The sequence below is a fragment of the Mustela lutreola genome, chromosome 2, assembly GCF_030435805.1.
Source record: "Mustela lutreola isolate mMusLut2 chromosome 2, mMusLut2.pri, whole genome shotgun sequence".
In the NCBI taxonomy this organism is placed as follows: Eukaryota; Metazoa; Chordata; class Mammalia; order Carnivora; family Mustelidae; genus Mustela; species Mustela lutreola.
Genome location: NC_081291.1, coordinates 54,151,114 through 54,177,357, shown reverse-complemented (window position 1 = coordinate 54,177,357; position 26,244 = coordinate 54,151,114). Strand labels below are relative to the sequence as shown.

At 36.4% G+C, this 26,244-nt stretch overlaps 1 protein-coding gene across 4 annotated transcripts in view; it reads right to left on the bottom strand.

The window, feature by feature from the left end:
• PPARG (peroxisome proliferator activated receptor gamma) overlaps positions 1-26,244 on the bottom strand; it is a 132,456-nt gene that overhangs the window by 97,577 nt on the left and 8,635 nt on the right. For 2 of the 4 annotated variants that reach the window (XM_059161771.1, XM_059161773.1), the window contains exon 2: positions 11,513-11,580. The exons of the other annotated variants lie outside the window; for them this stretch is intronic. The gene's annotated coding sequence lies outside the window, so the exon portion shown is untranslated. The remainder of the gene's footprint in view (positions 1-11,512; positions 11,581-26,244) is intronic. 4 annotated transcript variants of the gene reach the window in all.

Sequence of the window (26,244 nt, the reverse complement as noted above, 5' to 3'; positions counted from 1 at the left end):
AGTACTTCTAACTAAAAGTGTAATAACTATATTGTCATACTTCGGGGTTTATACAGCTCTATCTATGGTGAGGAGGTAGTAAGAACTCATAAGGAAGTAACGTATTCTGGTGACATTTTATAACCTTTAGCAAGCCTGGGGACAACTGAAATCACGTGTTTAAGACGGGAAGCATTACTAATTTGGGATGACTTCTTGTGGCTTTCTTTTTATTACACCAACATCACTAAATGTTTCAGAAACAGATTTCTGGTTTTTTCCTAAATCACTTTTCCTTCATAACATAAAACACAATTTTCTTTTTCAGAAAAGAAATGTTCTTGGTAAAATTTAAGTTAACAAAAGATGGGAAACTAGGATATTAATTTTTAAGTTACTACAAAAGATAATTTTGAAAAATCCTGAGATTTCCATTACCTGTCAGTCAATTCCCCGAGTATAGTTCCTTTTTACAAGAAATCATCTGAGTAACCAAATGAAAAACAATTAAATGACAATTAAAAAAACAATTAAGGGCGCCTGGGTGGCTCAGTGGGTTAGGCCACTGCCTTTGGCTCAGGTCATGATCTCAGGGTCCTGGGATCGAGTCCCGCGTCGGGCTCTCTGCTCCGCGGGGAGCCTGCTTCCTCCTCTCTCTCTCTCTCTCTGCCTGCCTCTATGCCTACTTGTGATCTTTCTCTGTCAAATAAATAAAAAAAATCTTTAAAAAATAAAAAAAAATAAAGATCACTAGCAATCTATAGTCAAAGTGATAGAAAATATTAAAAAAAAATAACAATTAAAATGACACAAAAACAAGGCAGGTACATGACTGCATATTATGTTTCCGAATTGTCATGGGGGTGACTGATAAGAATCAAAGAGAAAAAAACATGGAAAGAGTATTATAGGAAGCCTGTACTGTATTTTGTAATTCAGCTTTCATTCATTTAATAAGTATTGGTTGAGCAATACTTAGGAGTTTAGCAGGCCTTGTGCTCTAAGGACACATCAGAGAACAGGATGCAGTCCTTGTCTTCAAGAGTTTTCAGTTAGTAATACACTGAGATATTTTAATACTTTTTAATAGGGGAGGGGAAGATACTTCCAGAAATTTTGACTTGTGGACCTAAAATTCTAAAAATTTCTTTTGTTTTATTTTTGTTATTCCTGCAAATTCTTTTTGTTATAAAGCTATATGACTGCCATATCTGTGCATAGATCAAGGCTGCCCCATTCTACATGCATAGAAAATTAAGTACTGGAAGGGCCTGTAAAGATCGATTAATCTAACTTAACCTAATTTGTCTAACATATGATGGTGGAAGAGGTCACTTGGCTGCTATGTCTTTAGTTTAATGAGCTTTTCTTCCAAGTAAGCTATAATGTCAGAAATATCTTCATAGCTAGTGCTTTGATAAACCTATGCTTATCTGAAATCTCTCTCTACCTACTGGGTGAGTGATCACATTTAAGCTCATTCTCCTTTCTCCAAATTTAGTGGAAGCAGTCTTTTCTCTCAGGGTCTGTTTTCCTTTAATGGCTATCTTGAGACCTCACCCCTGCACTTTTCTCTTCTTCTCCACTGGTGTGCTCTCTTCTTAACTTTACTTGACTCAGCTTCTCCAGAAGACCTGTCCTACTTGCTGGCCAAATACCAGTGGTCTGAAATCACTCCCTTCATTCACACACCACCTGCTGACCCACACAGCTCACTGAAATACCCCTTCCTACTGCTAGACTTAAACCCTAATCTTAAATGACAGTCTCTTCCTTGTAACTGTTAAAGGCATTATTCCTTTCTTCATTCTTCTTGACTATTCATTGTCATTTTACATTTTATTTCAGTTAAAAAAAAAATACGTGAGCTTGGGAGTCAGAAAGATCTCCATTTCAAGACAGATTTCATCCTGTGCTGGCAGTGTGTTCTCAGCCAAGTCATGGAACCAGCTAAACTTTACTTTATATGCCTGTAAAAAGGGATAATCCTAATTCCTACTTTATAGAGTAATTTTGAGGACTAAATAAGATTATATATGTCAACTTGTTACTGTAATGCCAGGTACCTAATGATACTAAGTGTTGTTTTCCTTTCCTTTTCATAAAACTCTTTTCATTTGACATTGATGATCCCAGTCTGTCCTCTCTCTCATCTTTCAAACTTAACCTGTGTGTCGGTTCTGCAGACCTCAGCTTCCCTCTATGACAAAAACATTCAAATCAACAGACTACTTCCACTGCCTGCAACAAGGCTCATCCCCTATCTTCACACATCTCTCTGGGGGCATTTGTTAGATATCCCACCTTCACTTCAAATTGAACAAGTCTAAAAGCAGGTGCATCTTTCTTCCCCCAGAGGAGTCCCTCTTTCCTCTTTCTTTGAAAATCTTATTTCTCTGTATATCAGCCAAAAGTTCATCTTTGATGCTTTTGTCTTTTATCATCTTCATTTCTTATTTAGTCACCAAATCTTAGAAGTTATCAAAATATCTTTCACTTGTCCCTTCCACAGAGAACTTCTGTCTTACTTCTTCCCTATTTCTAAACCTTCAAGTTCCCAATGCTTCCTAGACAAAGCCCTGTTTCTTCAGTCCAACATTTGTACCCTGCCAAATATAGCCCCTTTGCTCCGTATGTGTACTTCCCCCTGATTCTCCAGTATAGCATGCCCACCAATATCTTGACTTTCCTACCCCATGAGGCTCCTCATATTTATAATTTCCAGCTTCTTCCTTCTCACGTATCCATATTTTTACTTCCAGGCGGAAGTAAGTTGTTAGGAAACAACAAAGCACTATTCCAGCTCTGCATGTGTATTTTATTCCACGAATTTTTACTCCATGTTTTTCCTCAATCACACGGTACCTGGTTCTGTTATTTAATTCTTTCATGTGGTATATGTAGGTAATGTCTTTGAAACAAGACTGTAAGCAAGGACTATTTCATCTCTGTTTTGTCTAGAAGAGTGCTGCATATATAAAAGTAGTTCAATAAATAACTTGTTTTGTTTTAAAGATTTTATTTATTTATCAGAGAGAGAGAGAGAGGGAGAGAGAGTGAGCACAGGCAGACAGAATGGCAGGCAGATGCAGAGGGAGAAGCAGGCTCCCTGCCGAGCAAGGAGCCTGATATGGGACTCGATCCCAGGATGCTGGGATCATGACCTGAGCCGAAGGCAGCTGCTTAACCAACTGAGCCACCCAGGCGTCCCTAAATAACTTGTTTTAATAAATAATATATATAAGGGCACTTGGGTGGCTCAGTTAAGTGTCTGCTTTCAGCTAAAGTCGTGATCCTGGAGTCTAGGGATCAAGCCCTGAGTAGGGCTTCCTGCTCAGCAGAGAGTTTGCTTCTCTTTCTGCTTCTGCCCCTCCCCCTGTGTGTGTGTTCTCTCTCTTAAACAGATAAATACAACCTTCCCAAAACTAAATAAATAAGAGGTCCCTGGATGGCTCAGTCATTGAGCATCTGTCTTTGGCTCAGGTCATGATCCCAGGGCCCTGGGATCGAGCCCCATATCGGGCTCCCTGCTCAGCAGGGAGACTGCTTCTCCCTCTCCCTCTGCCCCTGCTTGTGTTCCCTCTCTCGCAGTGTCTCCCTCTGTCAAATAAATAAATAAAATCTTAAGAAAAAATGCATACATACATAAAACTCATGATAAATAACTGTCCTACACTGGGGAGGGCATGTACGATGGTGAGTGCTGTAAATTATGTAAGACTGATGGATAACAGACCTGCACCCCTGAAACAAAAATACATTATATGTTACTAAAAAACGAACAAAAAACCTGTCCTAGCCCTTTACCTGACTTGGAAGCCTTCCTTCAGATGCAACTGAACACAGAAACTCCATCACTAGTCTGTGAATTGAATTATACAGGTAAAAGGTAGCTGATGAGGTACTTATGCACTTTTATGCCTGGGTTTACAACATGTGCAAAAAGAAAAATGCTGTGTAGGGGCGCCTGGGTGGCTCAGTGAGTTAAGCCGCTGCCTTCGGCTCAGGTCATGATCTCAGGGTCCTGGGATCGAGTCCCACATCAGGCTCTTTGCTCTGCGGGGAGCCTGCTTCCTCCTCTCTCTCTCTCTCTCTGCCTGCCTCTCTGCCTACTTGTGATCTCTGTCTGTCAAATAAACAAGATGTCTAAAAAAAAAAAAAAGAAAAATGCTGTGTAAATGTTAAATCTATAAAATCATAAATGCATATACGTGTCACAGAAATTCTTATTTATTTATTTGACAGAGATCACAAGCAGGCAGAAAGGTAGGCAGAGAGAGGCGGGGGGGTGGGGTGGGGGACAGGCTCCCCGCTGAGCAGAGAGTCTGATGCTCGGAGCTCTATCCCAGGACCCTGGGATCATGACCTGAGCCGAAGGCAGAGGCTTAACCCACTGAGCCACCCAGGTGTCAATGTCACAGAAATTCTTTTAAAGTAATTCAGTTTTATACATACTTTTCATCTCTATTTGGTAAATTTTAAAATAACATTTAGGCAAGACTGCTAATAATACTATGTCTAATTAGCAGAAATAAAAGTATATGTACATTATTTTAATTTCAATTACATTATCATTTCATTACTTGCATAATATTTGCTAAAATTTTTGTTAAGCACTAGGGATAGCCCAAAGATGGTCTCTGCTCTCAGGAAGCTCACTCCTAAAACTGACTATAAAATCTGTTACAGTATGATACAGTAATTGGTATATTCCAGCCATGAACGGAACCAGAACATTGAGCAGTCTGGTGTGGCTGAACTCTAATATTTGTGGCAGCCAATGGAGAGGATACACTGAGGGGGCAGGCTGAGGCTGACCACAAAGATTCCAATGCTCTTTGAAAGGAGGGTGAAATGTAAACAAACAGCATTAGAAAGATAACTGTCAACTTAGGAGGGTGAAATGCAAACAGTAAAATGTTGAGTCAGATAACGTGCCATTATTGAGGTGAGAAATTAGGATAATCTGAACTAAATCAACATCAATGGAAATAAGGTTGGAAAAGCAAAACTAGAGTAGCAGCAATCAGTAGATCCATACATAGGAAGATTTTTTCCCCCATCACATTTGCAACTGGGGAGCAGAAGTGTACAAAAAAAGCATTCTTCTTAGATACTTACTTGCTGTTGTTACTACTTTTGTTTCAAATTCAGTTGGATAAAAATAGTTAGTACATATATTGAGAACACAACTTGGCAGCATTTTTTATAACTTTCACGTTTTGCTTAAGGTTGAAAGTCAAGTCCCTCCAACACACTCCCGCCACCAACACATCCCAGGTCAGTTGTTCTTTAAAAGGATGTAAACTTAAAGGTAGTTAGTCCATTTTGTCAGACACAGAGGCACTACATTTTTAGAAGTGTGATCGCTTCTAGCAAGCACTTTTTCTGGTAAAATGTGGTAGAATACAGATCTGTTATGTGTCACCCTTTTCATATTGGTGCTTAAAAATAAAATTTAAAAACAAACTAAAACAATGAAGGGGCTTAAAGTTTTTCTTGAACAAAGGTATTTTAAAAATATATTGAATAGTTGCAGAAATTCTTTAAACTCCTATGACACAGAGAAGCATTTACTCTTTAAAATAAAGTTATTTTATTATTTCTTATTATGTGGCAATATATTATTGTGGGGTCTGAAATTGAAATAAGATCGCAATAATTTCAACAAATAGCTCCTGCTACTGAATGGGCCCCAGCAGGGAGGACAACCAAGTATGTTCCTATAAATCCTTAAATTACAGAAAACACATAATCACCATTAAGGAAAGAAATAGCAGCAGGTCAAAAGGCAAAAACCGCATTCTGTTCCACTTTAACTGGTAATAAGAAAGTACAGATTAAGGAATGAAGATGTGCGCCAACCACACATCTTCAAAAAAAAAAATTAGTATGTGCTAGGAAACAATCATCCTGGTGGCAAAATGTAATTCTTGTGTAGTATTACAGAGTAAGGGAGTGACTTGCACTCAAATCCCACCCTTTTAAAAAAATGATCTGGATTTGGTCAGTGAGTGGGGTGCTGATTAGGGTGTCCTGGTAGCTCTTAGGTTGAGTGGGATGGAATAAGTTACCTGTCCTCTGCCTATTTTGATTTCATTTGGAAAAGGTAAAAATTAAAGGCAAGAATTATAGTCATCCCTTAAAGACATATAATTCTGTAAGAATTTTCTAAGCCCTTTATATATCTGATCTTACTTGATCCTCACAATAAACATCTCCCACTTAATAGATAAGGAAATTGAGGTCCCAAGTTTTTAAGAAATTGCCAATTAACAAAAGAGGAAAGATTACAACCCAGGCGTCTCGACTCTCAAAACAATGATATTCTCTGGAATGACACAGTTAGGGTTCTTCTAAAGTATAATCAGAGATCAGCGTTGGTAAAAAGTTGAGTATTAAACTTCTCTATAGCAGTAGGAAAAATCATCTTCATTGTATGCACGTAATTATTAAAATACTTGCTGAATGATACACCTTATATTTCCAGTGAAAGCAACAAAAAATAAATCTTTCATGATCGCGTAGTTACGCTAGATTTCTCTGGATACTCAAAATAGATTGCTAAAAAACATCAGTTCTTCTCAATTATAATTATACGTCAATAGTCGCTACTGGACACAAAAGTGCTCTCAATTTTACGACACTATCTGGAAGAAGTTCAACAACACATTGTTAATACTCTACTCCTACAAAATAATTTTAAAGCTCCATGGGAATTTAGATTTGCACAAGTTATTAGGATGTGACCTTTCCCTTAGATTTCTTATTTTAGGATTGACTTAACATTGTATTTCCCCAGTGGGAGCTGTTGTACTTCCTTCGCAGATAAGAAAAATAGCAATCACAAATTATAGTGAGTAAACTTAGGAAAACATATATTTCTGTGATGCAGAAGAAACCAAAATCATAAAAGGAGCCTACACGGCATATGCCTTGAGTTTGAGAGGAAAGCCATGTGGCTTGCTGACAAAAGAAAACAAAAGTCATGCCATTATGGTATTTCCCTGAAATTTATACTTAATTGTTTTTTGTCCCAGCTACCAAGTCTTATGACTTTTAAAGATTACTAAAGATGTTTACGTCACTAAATTTCCTATGTCCTGTCTACTGAGAGTATAAAAGGTTAAAAATATCGAACTTTTAGTAACTTAAATGATTTCAGATCACAGGATCTGGATTGAAGGACAAGGAGTTCATCAGTATAAAGAAAAAAAATTTAGTAACCGAGTTGCTTCACTTTATGTTTCATGGAATAATAATGGCTTCTAATGACTGACCTCTTACATGATACTGTGGTAAAATTTATGTACATTATTTGTAACATATGAGTTGTTGAAAGTATCCAGATAATCAAGAATTTTTTTTTTAAAGGCAAAGAACACTGTGGAAGGAAAGATGATGAAGACATGTATGTTTTTTTCCTAACTAGGTGCCAAAATCAATGATTTTATATGGTCTTAGTTGATGGAAATATTAAAATAAAGAAATATGAAAAGATTAAAAATATTTTTTGAGGGCGCCTGGGTGGCTCAGTGGGTTAAAGCCTCTGCCTTTGGCTCAGGTCATGATCCCAGGGTCCTGGGATGGAGCCCCTGCATCAGGCTCCCTGCTAAGCAGGGAGCCTGCTTCCCTCTGCCTGCCTCTCTGCCTACTTGTGATCTCTGCCAAATAAAATCTTTTTAAAAAAAGTATTTCTTGAGAATGAAAGTGCAGGATATAAATGAGAATTAAGTAACTGTCAAAAGTAATCTTTTGTATCCTGTTATCAGACCTATTTGTGCAATAGGTTTTATTAAAATTACTTGAGAACACGGCTTCATTTGATTTATTACTCAAGAATCTCAAATAATCAAATCTACGATGCATTCTGAAGTTTAATTCAGAGTCTCTATACCACAGAAGCTTTACTTTCAGGCTTAATTTTTAAGAATTTAACTCTCAACATTTTATAGCTGTGCCTAACATTTTTAAGTAAAGATAGTACCCACTGTGGTTGACATACACTTTTTTCACAAAATGTTGTATAATTTAGACAAAGCTAGGTTCTAAAACATTGTTTTGAATGAAACAGAATTTAGAAATCATTTAATACAATCGCTTAATTGCACAGACATTGAGGGTCAAGAGATAACGATGTATCAAATATTACATAGACATATAAAAATATGTGTGTATGCTTATCAAGAACTGGAAGGCAACTTGTAGAATAGTTTGAAAAATAATATTAAGATTATAGATAATTTTTTTCTTTAAGTGATCGGTATCATTATTATTACATTGCTTATTTGATATAAAAAATACAGTAAACTGTATTGCAGTTAAAACCTATAATCTCTACTTCAAATCAGTTACTATGACACTTAACCCTCAAATGAAGGTTTAGAATGAAAAGCAAAGACAAGGGGTGCCTGGGTGGCTCAGTCAGCTAAGCATCTGCCTTTGGCTCAGGTCACAATTCCAGGGTCCTGGGATCAAGCACCGCATCAAGCCCCGCATCAAGCCAAGCATCGGGCTGCCTGCTCAGTGGAGAGCCTGCTTCTCCCTCTCCCCCCCCCACTATGTCTACTTGTTCTCTCTCTCTCTTTCAAGTAAATGAATAAAGTCTTTAAAAAAAGGAAAGAAAAGACAATCAATCACCTCTAATCTTTTTCCTGTTCACTGTAATACATTTTAAACATGTAATCTTGTTTCTTAAAATTTTCTCTATATTGTTATTCTAAAACGACCATTCCCTACAAATATTCAAACCACAAATGACTTACAAGAATTTCATGCAAAGTGAAACAAACCCAATAATCAAAACTCCTCCAAAGCAAAAGTAATTTGTCCTCATTCCTCATTTTATTTCTAAATGGGCCACCTACCGCCTTTTAGGTTTTACAACCAAACATTATCTATGTTCCAATCCTGAAGCCCTGCATTTGTACACAGCAGTATATTTCGGCAGAGAGTTCATTTACAGAGGGCAGGACTGAACTTTGCATGTGAGCACATACAGAAAACGATAAAGATCGTTGTGTCCTATTAGTAATTTACAGAATTGTGATTTGCTCCACCCAGTACACCTCTAATTGAATTCCTCAGCCATAAAATCATGGGGACCAAACAAGTTCAGATATCTTTTATCTAAGCCCTTTTTTCCTCCCTTACCATCAGTTAACATATTTCTTATGGGGCTTTTCTTCTTTTTATAGATTCATTTGTCTTAGTTATAAATTAACCCCACAACCAACTCTCTCTGTGGCCCAGCTCTACCGTGTCCTGTGTACCAGGCTTCTTTTTACATGCAAAATTGATGATAGAGGGGCCATTTAAACAGCCCGATGCCAAATGATGCCCAGGGAATTATCTCTAGATTAATAACAAAATAAAAAAATTCCTCAGGATAAAAGCTCTTGAGCAGAGATTCTCCTCATAGCTGGACACCCTGGCAAAGAAGTGGAAGGCTAACTGCCAGAAACTTCCATTATTTCTTTTTTGCTTTTCAGAAAAATTGTGGTAAAATATATACAACATAAAAATTTACCATGTTAACTCTTTTAAATATACAGTTCAGTGGCACTGAGTACATTCACACATTGTTCAACTAGCACCACCATCCACCATCTCCAGAACTTTTTCATCTTTCCAAAGTAAAACCCAGTCCCCATGAAAAACTAGCTCCCCATCTGTCCCTCTTCCCAGCTTCTGCCAGCCACCATGCTGCCTGCTGTCTCTAGGAATTTCACTGCTCTAGGTACAAACTTCTGTTTTTTCGTGTTTCCCTTGAACTGTGTAAAACAGTGTAGTTCATGAAACTGGTTGAACACACAGAGTTGCCCGCAAAAAATAAAAAACTTCATACAGGAATTCCTAATACTTAGCATTTCATTTTTATGCCCAAATGCTTGGATTGAGACCAAACACTCACGTTTAGATGCCAAAGTATATACTGGTCCCTTACTTTGTCTTCTATCAAGAAGTTGGTCTTTCGATTTGAAATGGCTTCAGGTTTTTCTAAAGTTATACTGATTTTCTAAGCAAACTTAATGCTGCTGTTGATTTTTCTTTAAGAATCAAAGTTCCCTTAGTAGTACTTGTACTCACTGAATTCCCAGACATTTGACCTAAAAACAGTATGATCTTCCCTCATTTTCACCATTCAACTATACAACTTCTCCTTCTCCTAATTCTGAGTTCAGATGTTGCCTTCGGTAGTGAAGATTGGTGGGCCAAGGGATTATTAATGAGATCTGAACAGTCTTACAGTTTGGGTTTGAAAATTCACATCAGACCCTGATCATCACCAGCTAAAAACTTGCTAAGAGATGGTTCCCGAGGAGGCAGAGCCTCATGGCATTTCCCACACACAGGTCTTCTAGGGGACTGGAAGTAACTCTCTGAAATATTAAGTGAAGGCCGAACTTGTGGAGGTAGGGACTGCAGTGTATATGGCTAGGATTAAGAAACACAACTCAAAGAGTACCCTTGATGAAAAGAATGCCCCTGCTTCTCTCTGTTTTAAGATGTGCAGACAAACAGAAAGTCGCCCTATAAATCAATGAAAATGATTATTTAGGGACTCCACTGGGACTTTTAAAGAACTTTTCATTTCAAAATAATTTGAGGGTTACAGAAAAGTTGCAAAGACAGAACACTCCCATGTACCCCTCACTTGGCTTCTCTGGCTGTTGACCTATTACAACCACAGTACAATGATCAAAACTAATAAATTAACATTGGAAAATACTATAAACTACTTTCTTTGGACTTCATCAGTTTTTCCACTAATGCCCTTTCTCAGTTCTGGGATCCCACATTGTGTTTAGCTGCCATGTCTTCTTATTCTCCTCCAAATCTAGGGTAGTTCCTCAGTCTTTTTCTTTTTTAACAGCTTTACTGAGGTATAATTAATATACAAAACCTGTATATATTTAACTACACATTTATTTATTGATTCAGTCACTTATCTATATCAGTGTGGAATAATGTATATCTATTTTATTTGGGGAGTTATAATCCAGTACTATAGCCATTTATATTATTGCTCAAAATCTTTCAGCTTTGGCCACTGGGAGCTGGAAAAATGTGAGCAATAAAATAAATAACTGTAGTATCATATTTTAACTCCCCAAATAAAAAAAAATATGTGTATTAGTATTAGATATTGAAACTAGTTTCTCCTTTGTGAGCAAGGATCATGGATGCATGTCTTAGAGGGAACCAGGCAAGGTATTTTTATTTTTATCTCAATTTAATTGTAAGTATCACAGGAAACTAAAATAATATACTTGTACTTGAGACTTAATTCTAAGGATCTAAGTTATTTTTTAACTTCTAGGTCACTCTCTTATCTTTGTTTTGTCTTACACAAATACATTATTATGTTCTCCTTCAACTGACTGGTAAATTACAAAGCAGAAAGTATTCTGATAGCCAAAATAAGCTCTCTAAGAAATTTTACAACAAAATACTATGAAGAATTTGCATGTTCTTTTAAAACAATGCTTTAAAATACCAATTTAGTAAAATAAATTCTGCATTTACCTACCGTGAAAGGGCAACTCTTGTTTGAGAAAATGGTCTTATATACTGGCTTAGAGTTGGCGTCTTTCAAATCTGAACAATTAAAAAAAAAAACACAAAACATTTGATATACACATACTCAAAAGTCTTAGACAACTAGGCTGCCAAAATGTAAGGAAAAAATAAATTTATTTTTTCTGTTAGATTTCATTTGGAATGTTTGTTTTCTTTGATTTTAATATTCTCTAGAAGTAACCAACAGACTACCAACTGTAAATCACACAGGGCTGGAGAATCTTCTTAAAGAGACATGTATTAGATTTACTTTACCTACTTTCCTACTCTGTCACTGATCATGGGTTAAGGTTCTTTATCTCATCCATCTTTTACATCAAATTAATAATGACACCTATATTACTGGACAGACTTCAAAAAAACTAGATCTTAAAAAGATTAATAATCTCAAAAGACAGGTGTTTGCTAAAAGTTATACATAGCAAATATGCTATTATTAAAATACAGAACCTCATTCTAGATGGCACATGGCTATTAAGCCTACAGTGAAAGTATAGTCATGTATCACAACCATTTAGGGACAGGAGACGTAGCATATTCCATGTGGAGATTTTTAAGAGGAAGACCCAGAGAGCAAAGAATTCAAGAAAATGTGCCAAAGGTCTCAGGATTCATATCCTTGGCTCTTACGAAGGTCTCAGGGATCTGAGAATAGCTGTACATTCCATAAAGACAAAACAGCATCTAGTGCCAAAAGCTTTATCATAGGGGCCTTAATAGCCCGAACTTCCAGACCCAATGAACTACACAATCTAACCTACACAAAATTCCAACTTTTTTCTTTTTTAATTTTATAGCTTTGCAAACTTGAAACTTGCAAAAACTATCCTATTACCTGATATGTAACATCAAAGTAGTGGATTATGAGTATAAAATGTTTGCCCATTTTGTTATTTCTAACATGAAAGAATATAAACTATAGCCAATGAATTTTTTTGTTGTTGTTTCTCTAGCACTATTTAGTACTTCTCTTAACACAGACTCAACACTAATAATAAAGTAATTATTTGTTTTCAGAATGGGACATATTCTTCTACAGAAAACTCTGACCCGTCAGTATTTTAGACTGGTACGTTTTGTTTTCTGACTGATTACCAACCTGTATCAGACCAATTTACATAAATGCTCTCTCATTTGTTAGTCAAAAACGAAAGGAATATCCACACCAAAACTATTCATTGCATATAATATGTATAACACATGAGGGACAATTTTTATCTCTAATGGATTATCACTTTGAGGTTTTTGTTTTTGTTTTTGTTTTTGTTTTACATTCAATTAAACTAAAAAGGGCTTAAGTATATGGGAGGAAAAAGGAAAGAATATTAATAAAGAAAAACGGGAACAAAATCTCTATCTGAAAAAAATTAAAGAATGCTGACTCCAAGTTAAGAGCAAATCATACTAGCTTTCCTTGACACTGGTCTCAATTTCCCTTTGAAATACATATGCGTTCATTAAAAACAAGAAAAAGGTAAAGATAAGTATTCTTAGCTCATGGTCCTAAGAGTTAGATCGAACAGAAAACTGGGCTGGCTCCTGCAGCTTTCAGAGACAGACGGGATTCTATAATCTTTCCCCAAACCCTTCCTATAACTAAGATCAATAATCTCCTTTCTGTACCCACTTAGAATTGCACTGTACCACACACAGAAGGAGCCGTTTCCAAACATTAGCTACTGTAGAGAAGAAACAAGAGCGGTTCTGGGGGTAATGTATACCAAGTTTTCTTTCACATTCTCCATCCAGTCAGTTAAACACAGCTTGGTTTTATTAATTAGATTATGAATCCTTCTACTCATTCCCATTCACCAATTGGCTTCTTTCAAATCTGAACCCCTGACATTTCAACACAACCCACATGAGACAGGGGCCGTTCATACCTACTCATCCAACTTTTTATGTTCTGCTAAAAATCGTCTCTCAGATGTAAGTAGATAGTAATGCAGACCAAGGGGCAATTTACTCAAACTAATTTGTCTGAAATGGTAGAAGTGGCAAAAGTTGCCTTAAGAAATAGAAAAATAATTAGCAATGAAAGCCACTGAAAACTTATCAAAGAATTACTTCCCCAAAAGCTCTGGGCCTAGATAATTTTCTAGATTTTTTTTTTCTAACTTTCAAGGAAGAGATAATTTTCTTGTTACAAAATTATTTATGAATAGAAAAAAATACAGTGACCAATTTTTTCAAAAGTAGCATGATATTGATGTTAAAACCTAACAGAAAATGAAGAGAAAAATACCAGTTCTACTTAGTAATATTGATTTAAAGCTATAAATAAAATGCTAATGAACAAATTCAATCATATACTAAAAGAACAAACCACCACAATCAGGTTGGATTTACTTCAGGCAAAGATTTACCTCCAGAACATTTATTAAATAACGTGTCAGAGCACTAGGTCAAGTTTTAAAAGAAAGTAGATGATTATCTCAACGCAAAAAAAGACTCAACAAAATGCAACAGCCATTCTTGACATTGTTCCTTTAGAACACTAAGAAACTTTAATAACAGAAATATTTATCTCACTCAAACTTATAACCAATATCATCTCATTTGCTAAATACTACAGCAGCGTTTCCCAAAATGTGTTTTGTAGATAACTAGTTCCTTAAGACTTTCTATCAGAGAGGTTTCCACCATAAAGCAAATTTGCTCACATTATTCCTTTTTTGGAGATTAAGAAGGTACAAAAGCATTGTATATACTCTGTGGGCCCAATACCTAAAACAAAAATCAACAATAACACTGGGTGTTATACGCAAACAATGAATTGTGGAACACTACATCAAAACCTAATGATGTACTGTAGGGTAAGTAATAAAAAAAAAAATCTGCCTTAACTCAATTTGAAAATGTGTCTTCACTTCCTATTATTTTACTCCTCAACCCACTTTACTGTGGTTTTTGCCCACCTTTCTACTGACACTAAGGCAAAATTCATACACTGTTTCCTTCTTGCTAAATTCTTTAGACTTTTCTTGATTTTCACTCTATTTATCCAAAGCTGTGCTGATAAATATTTAACAAGTGGTTCTCCTTACAGGTGAAAATGCCCCGATTTGCAGTGTTTGCCAGTTTCTGTGGTGTCAATACTCCCCCCAGGATTGAGCAGAGGCTATTGACATAACATCACAGAGCGCTGGGGTGGGCAGCGCTGGAGCAGGGGCTCAGGCCACATTGCATTTCTACCACTCAGACACAATCGAGAGGAAAACAACAATATAAAACAATTAGGAAGTGATGTCCGAGGTGTGTTTATTGCTTTTGTTTTTTTTTTCTTTTTAAACATAACTTGTTTAATTGCAAGTATATACCATTGTATTTTAGTTTATTTTTTATTTTATTTATTTATTTATTTTTAACCATTGTATTTTAAATAATGGCTGTGGATAATAATGGGCTCTCAGAAACCCTGAAAATTTTAACAGCTCACTTTCACAAGCCGGTCTGAGCTGGCTTCGGCACATTGGTCTTCTGCAGTGTTTGGTATTTTGTCCATCCTTTACCACTGAAATGGTCTCCTTCTTTATTTGCCTGAAGACCAGTTTCTCCTAGCTCTTATCCTGTCACATGACTATGATTTCAGCGCCTCTTCTTGGTACCTCTTCTTTCTGAGCTTTTCTATCTTATGTGTCCTGAAAGTTCTTTCCTGGTTCACTCTTACCCATAAAATCTGCTTGTTTATAGCTCACAAATTTTTATCGGCAACTACAACTATTCTTGCAAGTGTTCTAATTCTGCATTTCCAATTTTTTTTCGGACACCCCTACCTGAGGTTCTTTGGGAACCTCAAGCTCAAAACCACCCAAGCCTACTACCTATCTTCCCCCACTAAGGAAGGAAAGAAACACAACTCAACACATAATTGGGCTGCTCCTCATTCCTTGCAAGATTAAAAGGAATTCTATTCTCCACTCAGATCCCTCAAAACATGTTATAGAACATTCAGTTCATAATAACAAGCAACCTTCTCATATCCCTTTTCCCTACATCCTTCAATTTTTTTCATTTACCACACTCTCCAAAATGTCTCCCCACCCAAACACCTCACTAAACGTTTTCTCTATTCCCAGCCCAGTAAATTTATTATCTTTCCCTCTTCCTCCCCTGTTCAGCACTTTATCATGTCCTCCAGGTTTTCCCATTCAGTCCCTTTCTACTTATATTCTCTAGCACTTCCTCACAAAAAATAGGCAATGACCTTGTAAGATCAACTTTTCTAAGGGTAAGGGAAGAGGGTGTTGTATTATCAAAAGAAGATTCTCTTTGGTGGATTGGGGGAAAGTGAAAGTATATGAACACACTCAAATGACTAATTTTTAATCCCATCAAACTAAATTTCTCACCATCCTCCCCCTAAACAGCTGATGGATTCCATCAGTGGCCAGACTCAAGAAGAGCCAATTCTATCCTTCCCTAGATTTTTACACTAGCCATACAAAATTTGCTATTGAACTTACCTCTCTATCCTGGGATGACCAAAAAAAAAAAAAAAAGAAAGAAAGAAAGAAAGAAAAGAAAAAAAAAGAGGCTTGATTTTGATTAAGAGGAATCTAAGAGGGAGAGAAAAATGGAACTGAACAATCTCTTAACAGTGGTGGTTTTAAGTGATGGTGGAATTACTGAATATAATTTAAAGATTTGGTGACATGATTTACCTCGTCACAGGTAACAAGAATAAGTACTTCCAGTTTCTTAGCACTTACAAAACACATAAACTGATGCAGTGGACCTGAACAACTTAAAGTTTAGATCTAATCCATAGTTACACCTGAATATGGTTATACTTCTGTAGATCTGTTACGTGTGGAATGGAGGTAGCGGTGTTGGTAGAGTGTAGACATCTCTTTCTCTGCCAAGTTAAACACTACAAAATTAGGCTTTTGTTAAAGAGTATAAGACCGGGTGTCTGTATTCAAACTGCCTGAGTTCAAATCCTCATTTCATCACCTGGAAGGTTATTTTTGCCTCTCTGTGCTTATTTCTTCATCTGCAAAAGAGAGATAATAGTGTGTACTTTCTATGGTTGTTTGAAGAATAAAATGAAATAATGTAGGCGATGCTTAAAATAGAGCCTGATAAGTACTCAACAAATATTAAATATTACTATCAATAGCTAGATTACTTTTTTGGTGCTTGAGATAATTAAAGAACAGTCCTTTAGAAGGATAGTTAAATGACATTTTGGCGAAAGATTTAAGCTATGGAGTAAAGGGTAGACTGAACAGAGAGAAAGCATTCTCTAAACATGAAATCATATGGTTACATTTATAAATCAAATATAAACTAAATTATCCTAGTGGCAATATTACTCCAAAAAGTCATGATAGCTATTTAGGACTAGAAGTAGAATGAGACAGTAGATTTGAAATAAAAAAACGACAATCATTCATTGAGCATCTGATACTTGTTAGCAGTGTTCTGGGCACCGAGCATAAAGAATGAACAAAACAGACAAAAGTTCCAGCTCTTGTGTAATGGCATATATGAAGACATAATAAATGTGGATGAACTAGAGAGTACTACGCTGAGTGAAATAAGTCAATCAGAGAAAGACAATCATCATATGATCTCTCTGATATGAGGAATCTGAGAGGCAGGGCAGGGGGTTGTGGGAGGGCAGGAAGAGGAAAAATGAAACAGAATGGGATCAACCATAAGAGACTCTTAATCTCATGAAACAAACTGAATGTTGCTGGGGGGTTGGGAGGTAGGGAGAAGGAGGTTGGGTTATGGACATTGGGGAGGGTATGCGCTATGGTAAGTGCTGGGAAGTGTATAAGCCTGAATATTAACAGACCTGTACCCCTGGGGCTAATAATACATTATATGTTAATAAAAATAATTAAAGAAAAAAACTAGATCCTGAAGGATCATGTGATATATCTGGTATACCCACCATTTGGAAAAAAGAGATGAAACTAAGGTTGTTAGAGACAAATACGAGTTATCTCAACAAGCTACTATGTTTTACTAGATTTACAAATCAAGGTCCATTGAACCCCTTCTCTCAGTGTGAAGATTAGTGATTCAAAAATCTTTTATAAAATCCACTGGAGTCCATGTATAAGTGATAACCAATTTCATTTCACCTCAGAAAGAGCAACATAAACATGTTCATAAACATGAACATTTTGTTCATTTTAAATTCAGAGGACATCCCTACTTCATCATTTGACTAGTAGATAAAAATACATTTAATTTCCATATTAGAGACCCAACCAAAGAGAGAGATACTAGGAACTGGGAAACAGAAAGAAAAACGGAAAACAGCCACTGAGGGAGAGAAACAGAGACAGAAAAAAAAAGAAGAAAAAAAGAGACAGAATGTAAGAAACACCAAAAATGAGGGAGGTGAGGAGGAGAGGGGCAATGGGAAAGAGGAAGTTAGAAGAAGAGCTAGAGCAGGAACTGAGGGTACAGCCAGGAGACCTCGAAAATCCAGATTAGTCATGGGTAATAACTTTTTACATTTAAGTTCAGCTATTCATTTCAGATATAAGCATCAGAAGTCATCATCATTGGTATTTTATATACTGTACGGAAATTAAGAAACCACCAAAGTTTTCACATGGGTAATTATATACAAATTCTACCTTCAGGAGACTATCTCTGTTTTTATCTAAACTCATATTTTCCCTACTTTGGTGCCTATGCTCATATAATTTTTCTACTCAAAGTGCTTTGTCCACCATAACTCCACATTCAATGAACAATTCTCAACAAATATGTACTGAGTACCCACAACATATTAGATACTGTTCTAGACACAATTTAAATTTTTATACATATTTTAGTGAAAATGTGCTATTTTAACAAAATATTGTTTTTTAAAAATTAATTAATTAATTAATTAATTTTTATATATAAACATGTATTTTTATCCCCAGGGATACAGATCTGTGAATCGCCAGGTTTACACACTTCACAGCACTCACCAAAGCACATACCCTCCCCAATGTCCATAACCCCACCCCCCCTTCTCCCAACCCCTCTCCCCCCAGCAACCCTCAGTTTGTTTTGTAAGATTAAGAGTCACTTATGGGGGGCGCCTGGGTGGCTCAGTGGGTTAAAGCCTCTGCCTTCCGCTCAGGTCATGATCCCAGGGTCCTGGGATCGAGCCCCGCATCGGGCTCTCTGCTCTGCAGAGAGCCTGCTTCCTCCCCTCTCTCTCTGCCTGCCTCTCTGCCTGCTTGTGATCTCTGTCAAATAAATAAATAAAATCTTTAAAAAAAAAAAAAAAGAGTCACTTATGGTTTGTCTCCCTCCCAATCCCATCTTGTTTCATTGATTCGTCTTCTACCCACTTAAGCCCCCATGTTCCATCACCACTTCCTCATATCAGGATTAACAAAATATTCTAATAGACTTGAAGAAAAATGATTTTTCTTCTTCTGCAGCTAAACTTTTTCTTCATCTAATGCCATAACCACTAAAAAAATCCTTATGACCATAATGTCCTTTATTTAAAAGCACTCTAGAATTTTCCCCCAAATCCAGTTAGAATATCACTCCCGTGGGAGTCAGTCCTCTGGATCCTCCAAAGTGCAATTAATCTGTGAAAATTCCAGCTGCTAAATATTAACAATAACAGTTGGAAGACTGTAATAACTAAGTAAAAACATTGAATAATAAAAGTTATTTGAACTTTCACCCACGGCAAAATGGAATACTGAAGACATTACCAAAATGGGTAGTCAGGGCTGGTCTTGTTCAACCACAGCCATACATCACAGGAGGAAGAACAAATGATTTTAAGATTAGCAGTGTGACTGTGATTTAGATAACTCACTTCTGTAGATATTGCATTACTTGTAAAAAAACATCACTTGGAAGAGGAACTTACCACAAATATTAAAGGTGGAATTAAATGATGGCTGAGAACCCATCAGAACTGTATTTTCTTTAAAAAGAACTATGACGGGGGGGGGGGGGTACCTGGGTGGCTCAGTCGTTAAGTTTCTGCTTTCAGCTCAGGTCATGATCCCAGGGTTCTGGGATGGAGTCCTGCAGCTTCCCTGCTCATCGGGAAGCCTGCCTGCTTCTCCCTCTCCCACTCCCCCTACTTGTTGTGTTCCCTCTCTCGCTGTGTCTCTCTCTGTCAAATAAATAAAAATAAAATCTTAAAAAAAAAAAAAAAAGAACTATGGAACCAACCATACGGATATGCTTAAAATTGAACGCGCATTCAAATTTAGGGAAATGTAATTACGGGTCTTGACGAAAATGTCCAGACACTTAGCAGACACTGGTTTTCCAATATGGTCAATAGCAAAAGAAATAAGTCTATGAAGTTAATATTACAGATGAGGGAATTGCTACGTTATCTCCTATAAAACGTCTAGTTCATTTGTCCTATCAGACAAGACTCCTTGACTGATGGCCATTCAAATTCCACATGAATGTCTCTACTGACAAAGTATCTGCTTCTTCACAAGGCAGCCTTCCCAACTGCAGCAACTGGAATCCTTCCCTCACGCTGAGTGGAAGCATGCCTCCCTTTAATTTCTAGCAATCCTGTGACAAAGAGCTGTCTATGATGCAGGAAGCTCCATAAGGGAAGGGACCTGTCTGTCTTGCTTACTGCAACAGTCCCAGTGGCTAGCACAGTGTGTGACACATAGTAAACATGCCATAAAAATGAGTCCGTTGCTGAGGACTGCCCCATAGGACTCAGTCACAAAGTCCAGTCCATTTGTTCTTTAGGGAGGTGGTGCTGTAACTCGGAGGTGAAGGAATTTTCAATCCATTGTGGCTACTTCAGTAGAATGCAAAATGATGGGCTTGCATGTTATGACAATATAAAATTTTTAATGTGTATCCTCCAATTTGCACTTACCTTGTACCAAGCCAGAAACAGAGGGTTTATTAGCAGATCGGTCTCATTTTCCCTACCTCTTTGTTCCTACAGGCCCTCCTCATTTTATGTCCAGATGTTGCGATAGCCTCCTGTTTTCCCTGCACACTACTGCCAAATTAATCTCCTGATTAAATCATCTCACTCTTTTTCTCAAGACCTGGAATCTCACCACTCCTTATAAGATAAAACCCACACTCCTTTGCCTGCATTCCAGACCCTTTCTCATCTGACCTAAAATCTCTGTCTCCAGCCATATTTCTCCTACTCACATACACGTGCTACATTCACTTCAAATGCATCGATCTCGGCAGAGTTTCCCTCAATCCATGCTTACGCACTATTCCAGACTTTGTTTTCTTACACTGGAAATTCCTTTCCCCTCCTTTTAGGCTGCCTCAAACCCTAAACTTTTTGTTTTGTTGTTGTTGTTGTTTTATGGGGCAAAATTCACAGAACACAAAATTAACTATTTTAAAGTGCACAACTCAGTGGTATTAAGCACATTCTTCAAGCTGTGCAACCAGCACCTCTATCTAGTTCCAAAACATTTTAATCACCTCAAAAGGAAATCCTGTACCCATTAAGCAGTCTCTCCCCTTTCCCCCTTCCCCCCAGGCCCTGGCAACCACTAATCTGCTTTCTTTCTCTATGGATTTGCCTATTCTGGATATTTCATATTAAAGGAATCCTACTTTAGTTCCCTTCTTTGTTTCTTTTTCTGCATATTTTTTAGGTTTATTCCCCACCATGAGGTTACACTTTCAATCTCCTAACTTCTCCAGTCTAGTTTAAACCTTCCCTTCTCTACATGGTTTTTTCAGGGTATACCGTCCAGGCCACACTGATCCACCATTCTGTGAATTTTTGTTGCATTTGTTTTCTGTCTTGTTTTATTTTCTAGCTCTTAACCATATAAATTCTATGTTTGAATTTTACCCCATTTTGATTCATGTAGATTATAATCTCCTTCTTCCTGTCTCCCTTTTTGCCTAGAACATAGTTGAACATGTGTGCAATCCACTGTGTCCAGCCACATAGAAATGAGTAACAAAATGAGGAAACTGAAGTCTGGATCGTTAATGAGAGAAAGCTTCAAACCCATTTCACTTCTTCATCTTTCATTTTATCAAGCTCTACCCTCCCTACCATTTTGCTTCTCTCTGGTATCGTGTCTGTCGGGCCCTTCTTTGCCCTAGTGGGAGGTGAATAGGTGTGGTTGCAGAAGGATAATGGCAGGCTGCCCAAAGCTGGATAGGGTACAAATTCCCTGCATTGATCTTTGGCTATGAGACTCCTATCTTCCTTCTACTGCCACAGATGAGGGACTGTGGAGAAGAGGGGGTGGGCAGAGATGCCACAAAGCCATGTAAGAAAAGGTTCCTCTATTTGCTTTTCTTTTATATGTAAATCAGTTTCTTTGGCATTTTTATTTAAAGTTGCTCATAAACCCCTATCTGCCTTGTGAAAGGAGATTAACTGTTAAATAATGATGACGATAGTACTTGTGATTCATATAGGAAATAGAGTGATTAAATTATTTTGCATATTATAAACAAATTAATAGGCCAAAACTTGATGGTGCTTAATCTAATACTTCATGAAATATCTGGAAAGGAACCTGTTTATTTTATGCCTGAGTAATAAGTCTAAATGATATTTTCTATTATACATTATTATGAGCTTTTCTCCAGTTGTAGTACTAAATAGAATCTTACAGTTGCCGTTGGAAGCCTCCAAACAGGAATGTAAAACAGTGCTCTGGCCCTTAGGCCATTTAAAACCTGTTTTTCTGACCAGAACAACTAAAAGATCCAACATAGAATGCTGAAGTCTATAATTAACATTTTTTCCCCCTTTTCATATCGCATTTTGCCTGCTTTAGAATAGTAAAATGGAAATATCTTCTGGCATTAATTTCAAATTATTATGTATCATTAAAAATGTTAAATAAAATACAAATTAACATTTTATTTTATCTTTTCAAGACTTTCTTTTCTTTTTTTTTTTTTTTTAAGATTTTATTTATTTATTTGACAAACAGAGATCATTTATTTGACAGGCAGAGAGAGAGGAGGAAGCAGGCTCCCTGAGGAGCAGAGAGCCCGATGCGATGTGGGGCTTGATCCCAGGACCCTGGGATCATGACCTGAGCTGAAGCAGAGGCTTTAACCCACTGAGCTACCCAGGTGTCCAGGCGCCCCACAAATTAACATTTTAGAGAGTAACTGAGGGAATTCCTTTAATATGTAGAGAATAGCAGCACTGAGAATCCCAAACAAGTGACCCTAAAAAAGCATAAACTTGTCCTCAGAATCAAATCAAGTTTAAAATTATTTATAAAGTACTTTGGATGCACCCAGCCCCCCATGCTACAGGCTATGAATTAGGGAAATTAAGTTTAGAAGTATTTATAAAGCACTGATAATATATCCAGTTCCCTACACTATAGACCATGAATTAGGAAAAGTATGTAGTACATACGTATGTAAGAGGAATAAGAACTACAACATCATTTCTGTCCTCTGAATTAACAATTTTGCTTGGTACACAGAAGTTGTGCAGAAAAATTATAAGACATGACAGCAAAGAATCAGCAAATAAAATGTGTAATCCAGAATATGGAACACATTAAATCACATTTCAGGGTAGATCTGCCTTCTAATCGTTTTACTTCAGCTGAGATTAAAATTAGTTTGCATTTTCTGAATTCGAAAGCTAGTGGCCAGTATAAATATTTTACACATGTGTTGTATGACAACAGAAATCAACCTCACCTTTAAAAACTTCATGTGCATAATAAAGACAAATTAATTGTGTGTCTGTATGGTGCTTTGTCAGGATCCTAGATTGTTCCAGCAGACATAGTGAATTACACAGAATGAATCATGTGCATGGCTTAAAGATGCACACCAAACCAATATGCTGTGTTAACCTGCTTAGGTATTTTCTCAGCTTTTACTGAGCTGTGGTAATTTGCCTCCCTAGTGCTAGATGCTGGTTTACAGAGACCCAGCGTGGTGTACTCTCAAGACTGAGAAGCATTAGTCTGACCCTCTGGCCATGTTTCCAAGTCGGTAGATTTTCCTTCCTATGTAAGAATATCTAGTATTGAAAAGCAAGCAGTCATTCATTAAATGTCTGTGGAGTTTGTGAAATTGAATAAACTATAGCAAAATCTGCAAAACTGGAGAATTTTGGTTATATCTGAAGTAAACCCTACTCTACTTTGCCATGTCAGTCTACATATGAATGGATTAACTGTACTTCACATAAATTCCTTCAAAGTGTATTCGTCCCATGATTCTCCAAACTGTCATGTGGTTCAGAACTTATTTTTAAGTGGTCAATAAAATATTTTCTGTCACTGTAACATCAGAACTAAAATGGGAGACAATTTGTATGTGAATATGGAATTTGGAAATAGCTGTATTAAGTAATTTGACCAAAGGAGGCACATTTGAAATAATATCTGGATCTCCTTTTTACTCAAATATTATATTCTAAATATGTAAAAGTTCTTCACAGGCTTTTAAAGAAAAGTAGCTAACTTTATTTCCCAGGGGGAAAAAGAGTGTTGTTGGTTTGTTTTTGTTTTTAATTTTAACCAGATAGTCCCAATGAACTTTGTTTTATATTTCTATTAAGTATAAATAATATTTTGGAAACGGGGTTACAAATTCACTTGCATAGCTCACCTTTACATATAGTCACTGTGAGAACATAAAATAAATAATCCTTCTGCAAAGTAAATAATCACTTTGTCCTTTGGATTTTCAATAACAGTAATACCTTATTAACAAAAGATGCACTCTACCTCCTTTGTTAGTAAATTTGTTACTGAGAGAGACACAAAGTAATGTGTCTCATTATACATAACACACAATGCATACATATAACTTAAAATAATATAGTAATAAGGGATCCAGGAAAAAGGATGCAGGTTCTCCTCCATTCACAACTAATTCAAAGATAGCCACCGACTCTGTGTTGGTCCAGCAATGCTGTCTTGTCACAGGGGAAAGGCCAAAACTGTGGGCTTCTCTTAGATATCACCTCTCCCACTACTCTTCTTGTTAAATCTAGTTAGCAATAATTGTAAACTCCAGGGGAGATGGAATTTGTTGATTGCTTTTTCCTTCTTCTCTAAAATAGTCTTGGCACAAAGGAGGAGCTCAATAGATATTTGCTGAACAAATTGAGGACTAAATCAGCAGAAATGGAGGAGGCAGAAAGAAGAGAGAAAAATTCAATATCCCTGACAAAAGATTTTTAGAAGTTTTTAAAACTCTGTCTTCATTCAGATAATGGTTATTCTGAAGACATCAAGCTGATATAAACTTCTCAAAAGAAGTTCCAAAGAAATTGACAAGAAAAATGTAACCTGTGACCTGGGTCAAAGGCAAAACCACTTAATTTTCCCTTTGGGATTTCTAGAACAATGCAACAGAAAAAAGGAAAAATTAATTAATTCAAAGGTTACTGCTCCGTTTATGTGTGTGTGCGCGCACATATGTGTATATAAATAAAGTCTTTCTCTGTGTATGTATATTTACATAGTATATTAAATATGTTATATATTAAAAATATGCCTTTTACAGTGTTCACTCAGAAGCCTGACTAGAGTTTTAGAAACCTGAATTCCCTTGCTATCAATAACTACCCTACCATGGAATCATTTATTTTTATAAAAAAAAAATAGACATACATATTTTTTAAGAAAAAAATTTTAAAAGGGTGGCTTTAAATCAAAATAATTCCAGAAACTACTTTTTAAAAATTCTGTGTTGTCAGTGTACGCTAAAGATCAAATAGCGAGTGTAGGCCCAAAGAAATAAACAAAATCAAATCTGATGTATGAATGAGAAAATTAAGAGACTGTAACAGAGATGGGATATTTTTCTCCTCCCTGATAGAGGTTAGTTAGTCAAACAAAGAGTACAGAGAAGTCCAATATGTGAAATAAAATTAAGTATGAAATAAAATTGGGTATAACCAAAAAGAATTCATGTGGTACCTTACGTTATTGTCAATGGCTTTCAGGATATAGGTAGAGGATTCTCGATGTTTAATCAACTCTTTGTCTTGATTTTTACTAATCAGAATTAAAGACATACTAAAAAACAGAAAAGCTATAAACATATGTTCTTAGTTTCAGAAATAATTTTATATTACTGGCTGAACTTTGAGAAAGAGAGAAAAATATAAAAATTTTTAAAAGCCCTCCATGATCTCACTACTTAATATAACTGTCGTAAGTTTTAGATATTCCTTCCCTTCCAGATTTTTTTATATACATATATTTATATAAGATTGCAATCAATAGCGCATATACACTTTTATGCTACTTTAGTTAATATTTTTCAGATTTATTACCATTTCTAAATTGTCACTAATGATGATATCATATTCCACCTAGTAATCATACCATAATTTACTTAACTATTCTCTTGTTATTGAATATTTAAGTTACTTCTAAATATTGGTTCCTATAACATTGCTCTTATGAAAGTCTTTGGGTATATTGCTTTCCCTATATCCTCCACGTCTTCGGGAAATGTTCCGGAAGTAGAGGTATAACATCTCAGTGTGTGATATACTACCCAACTGCTTTTTAAGCACCCTGAATTCAATCACAGTGACATCAGAAATACAGGAGTACAAGTTTCTTTAATTCCAGAACTAAAGAATTTTAGAATTTAAAAAAAAACCATCACTAATAATCACAAGGAAATATGGATTTTCTACTTTTACTAAACCAGAATTGGAGCTTATACCCATATCTTGTAAGTCTGTTTAACATGGATCCTCTAGGGGTG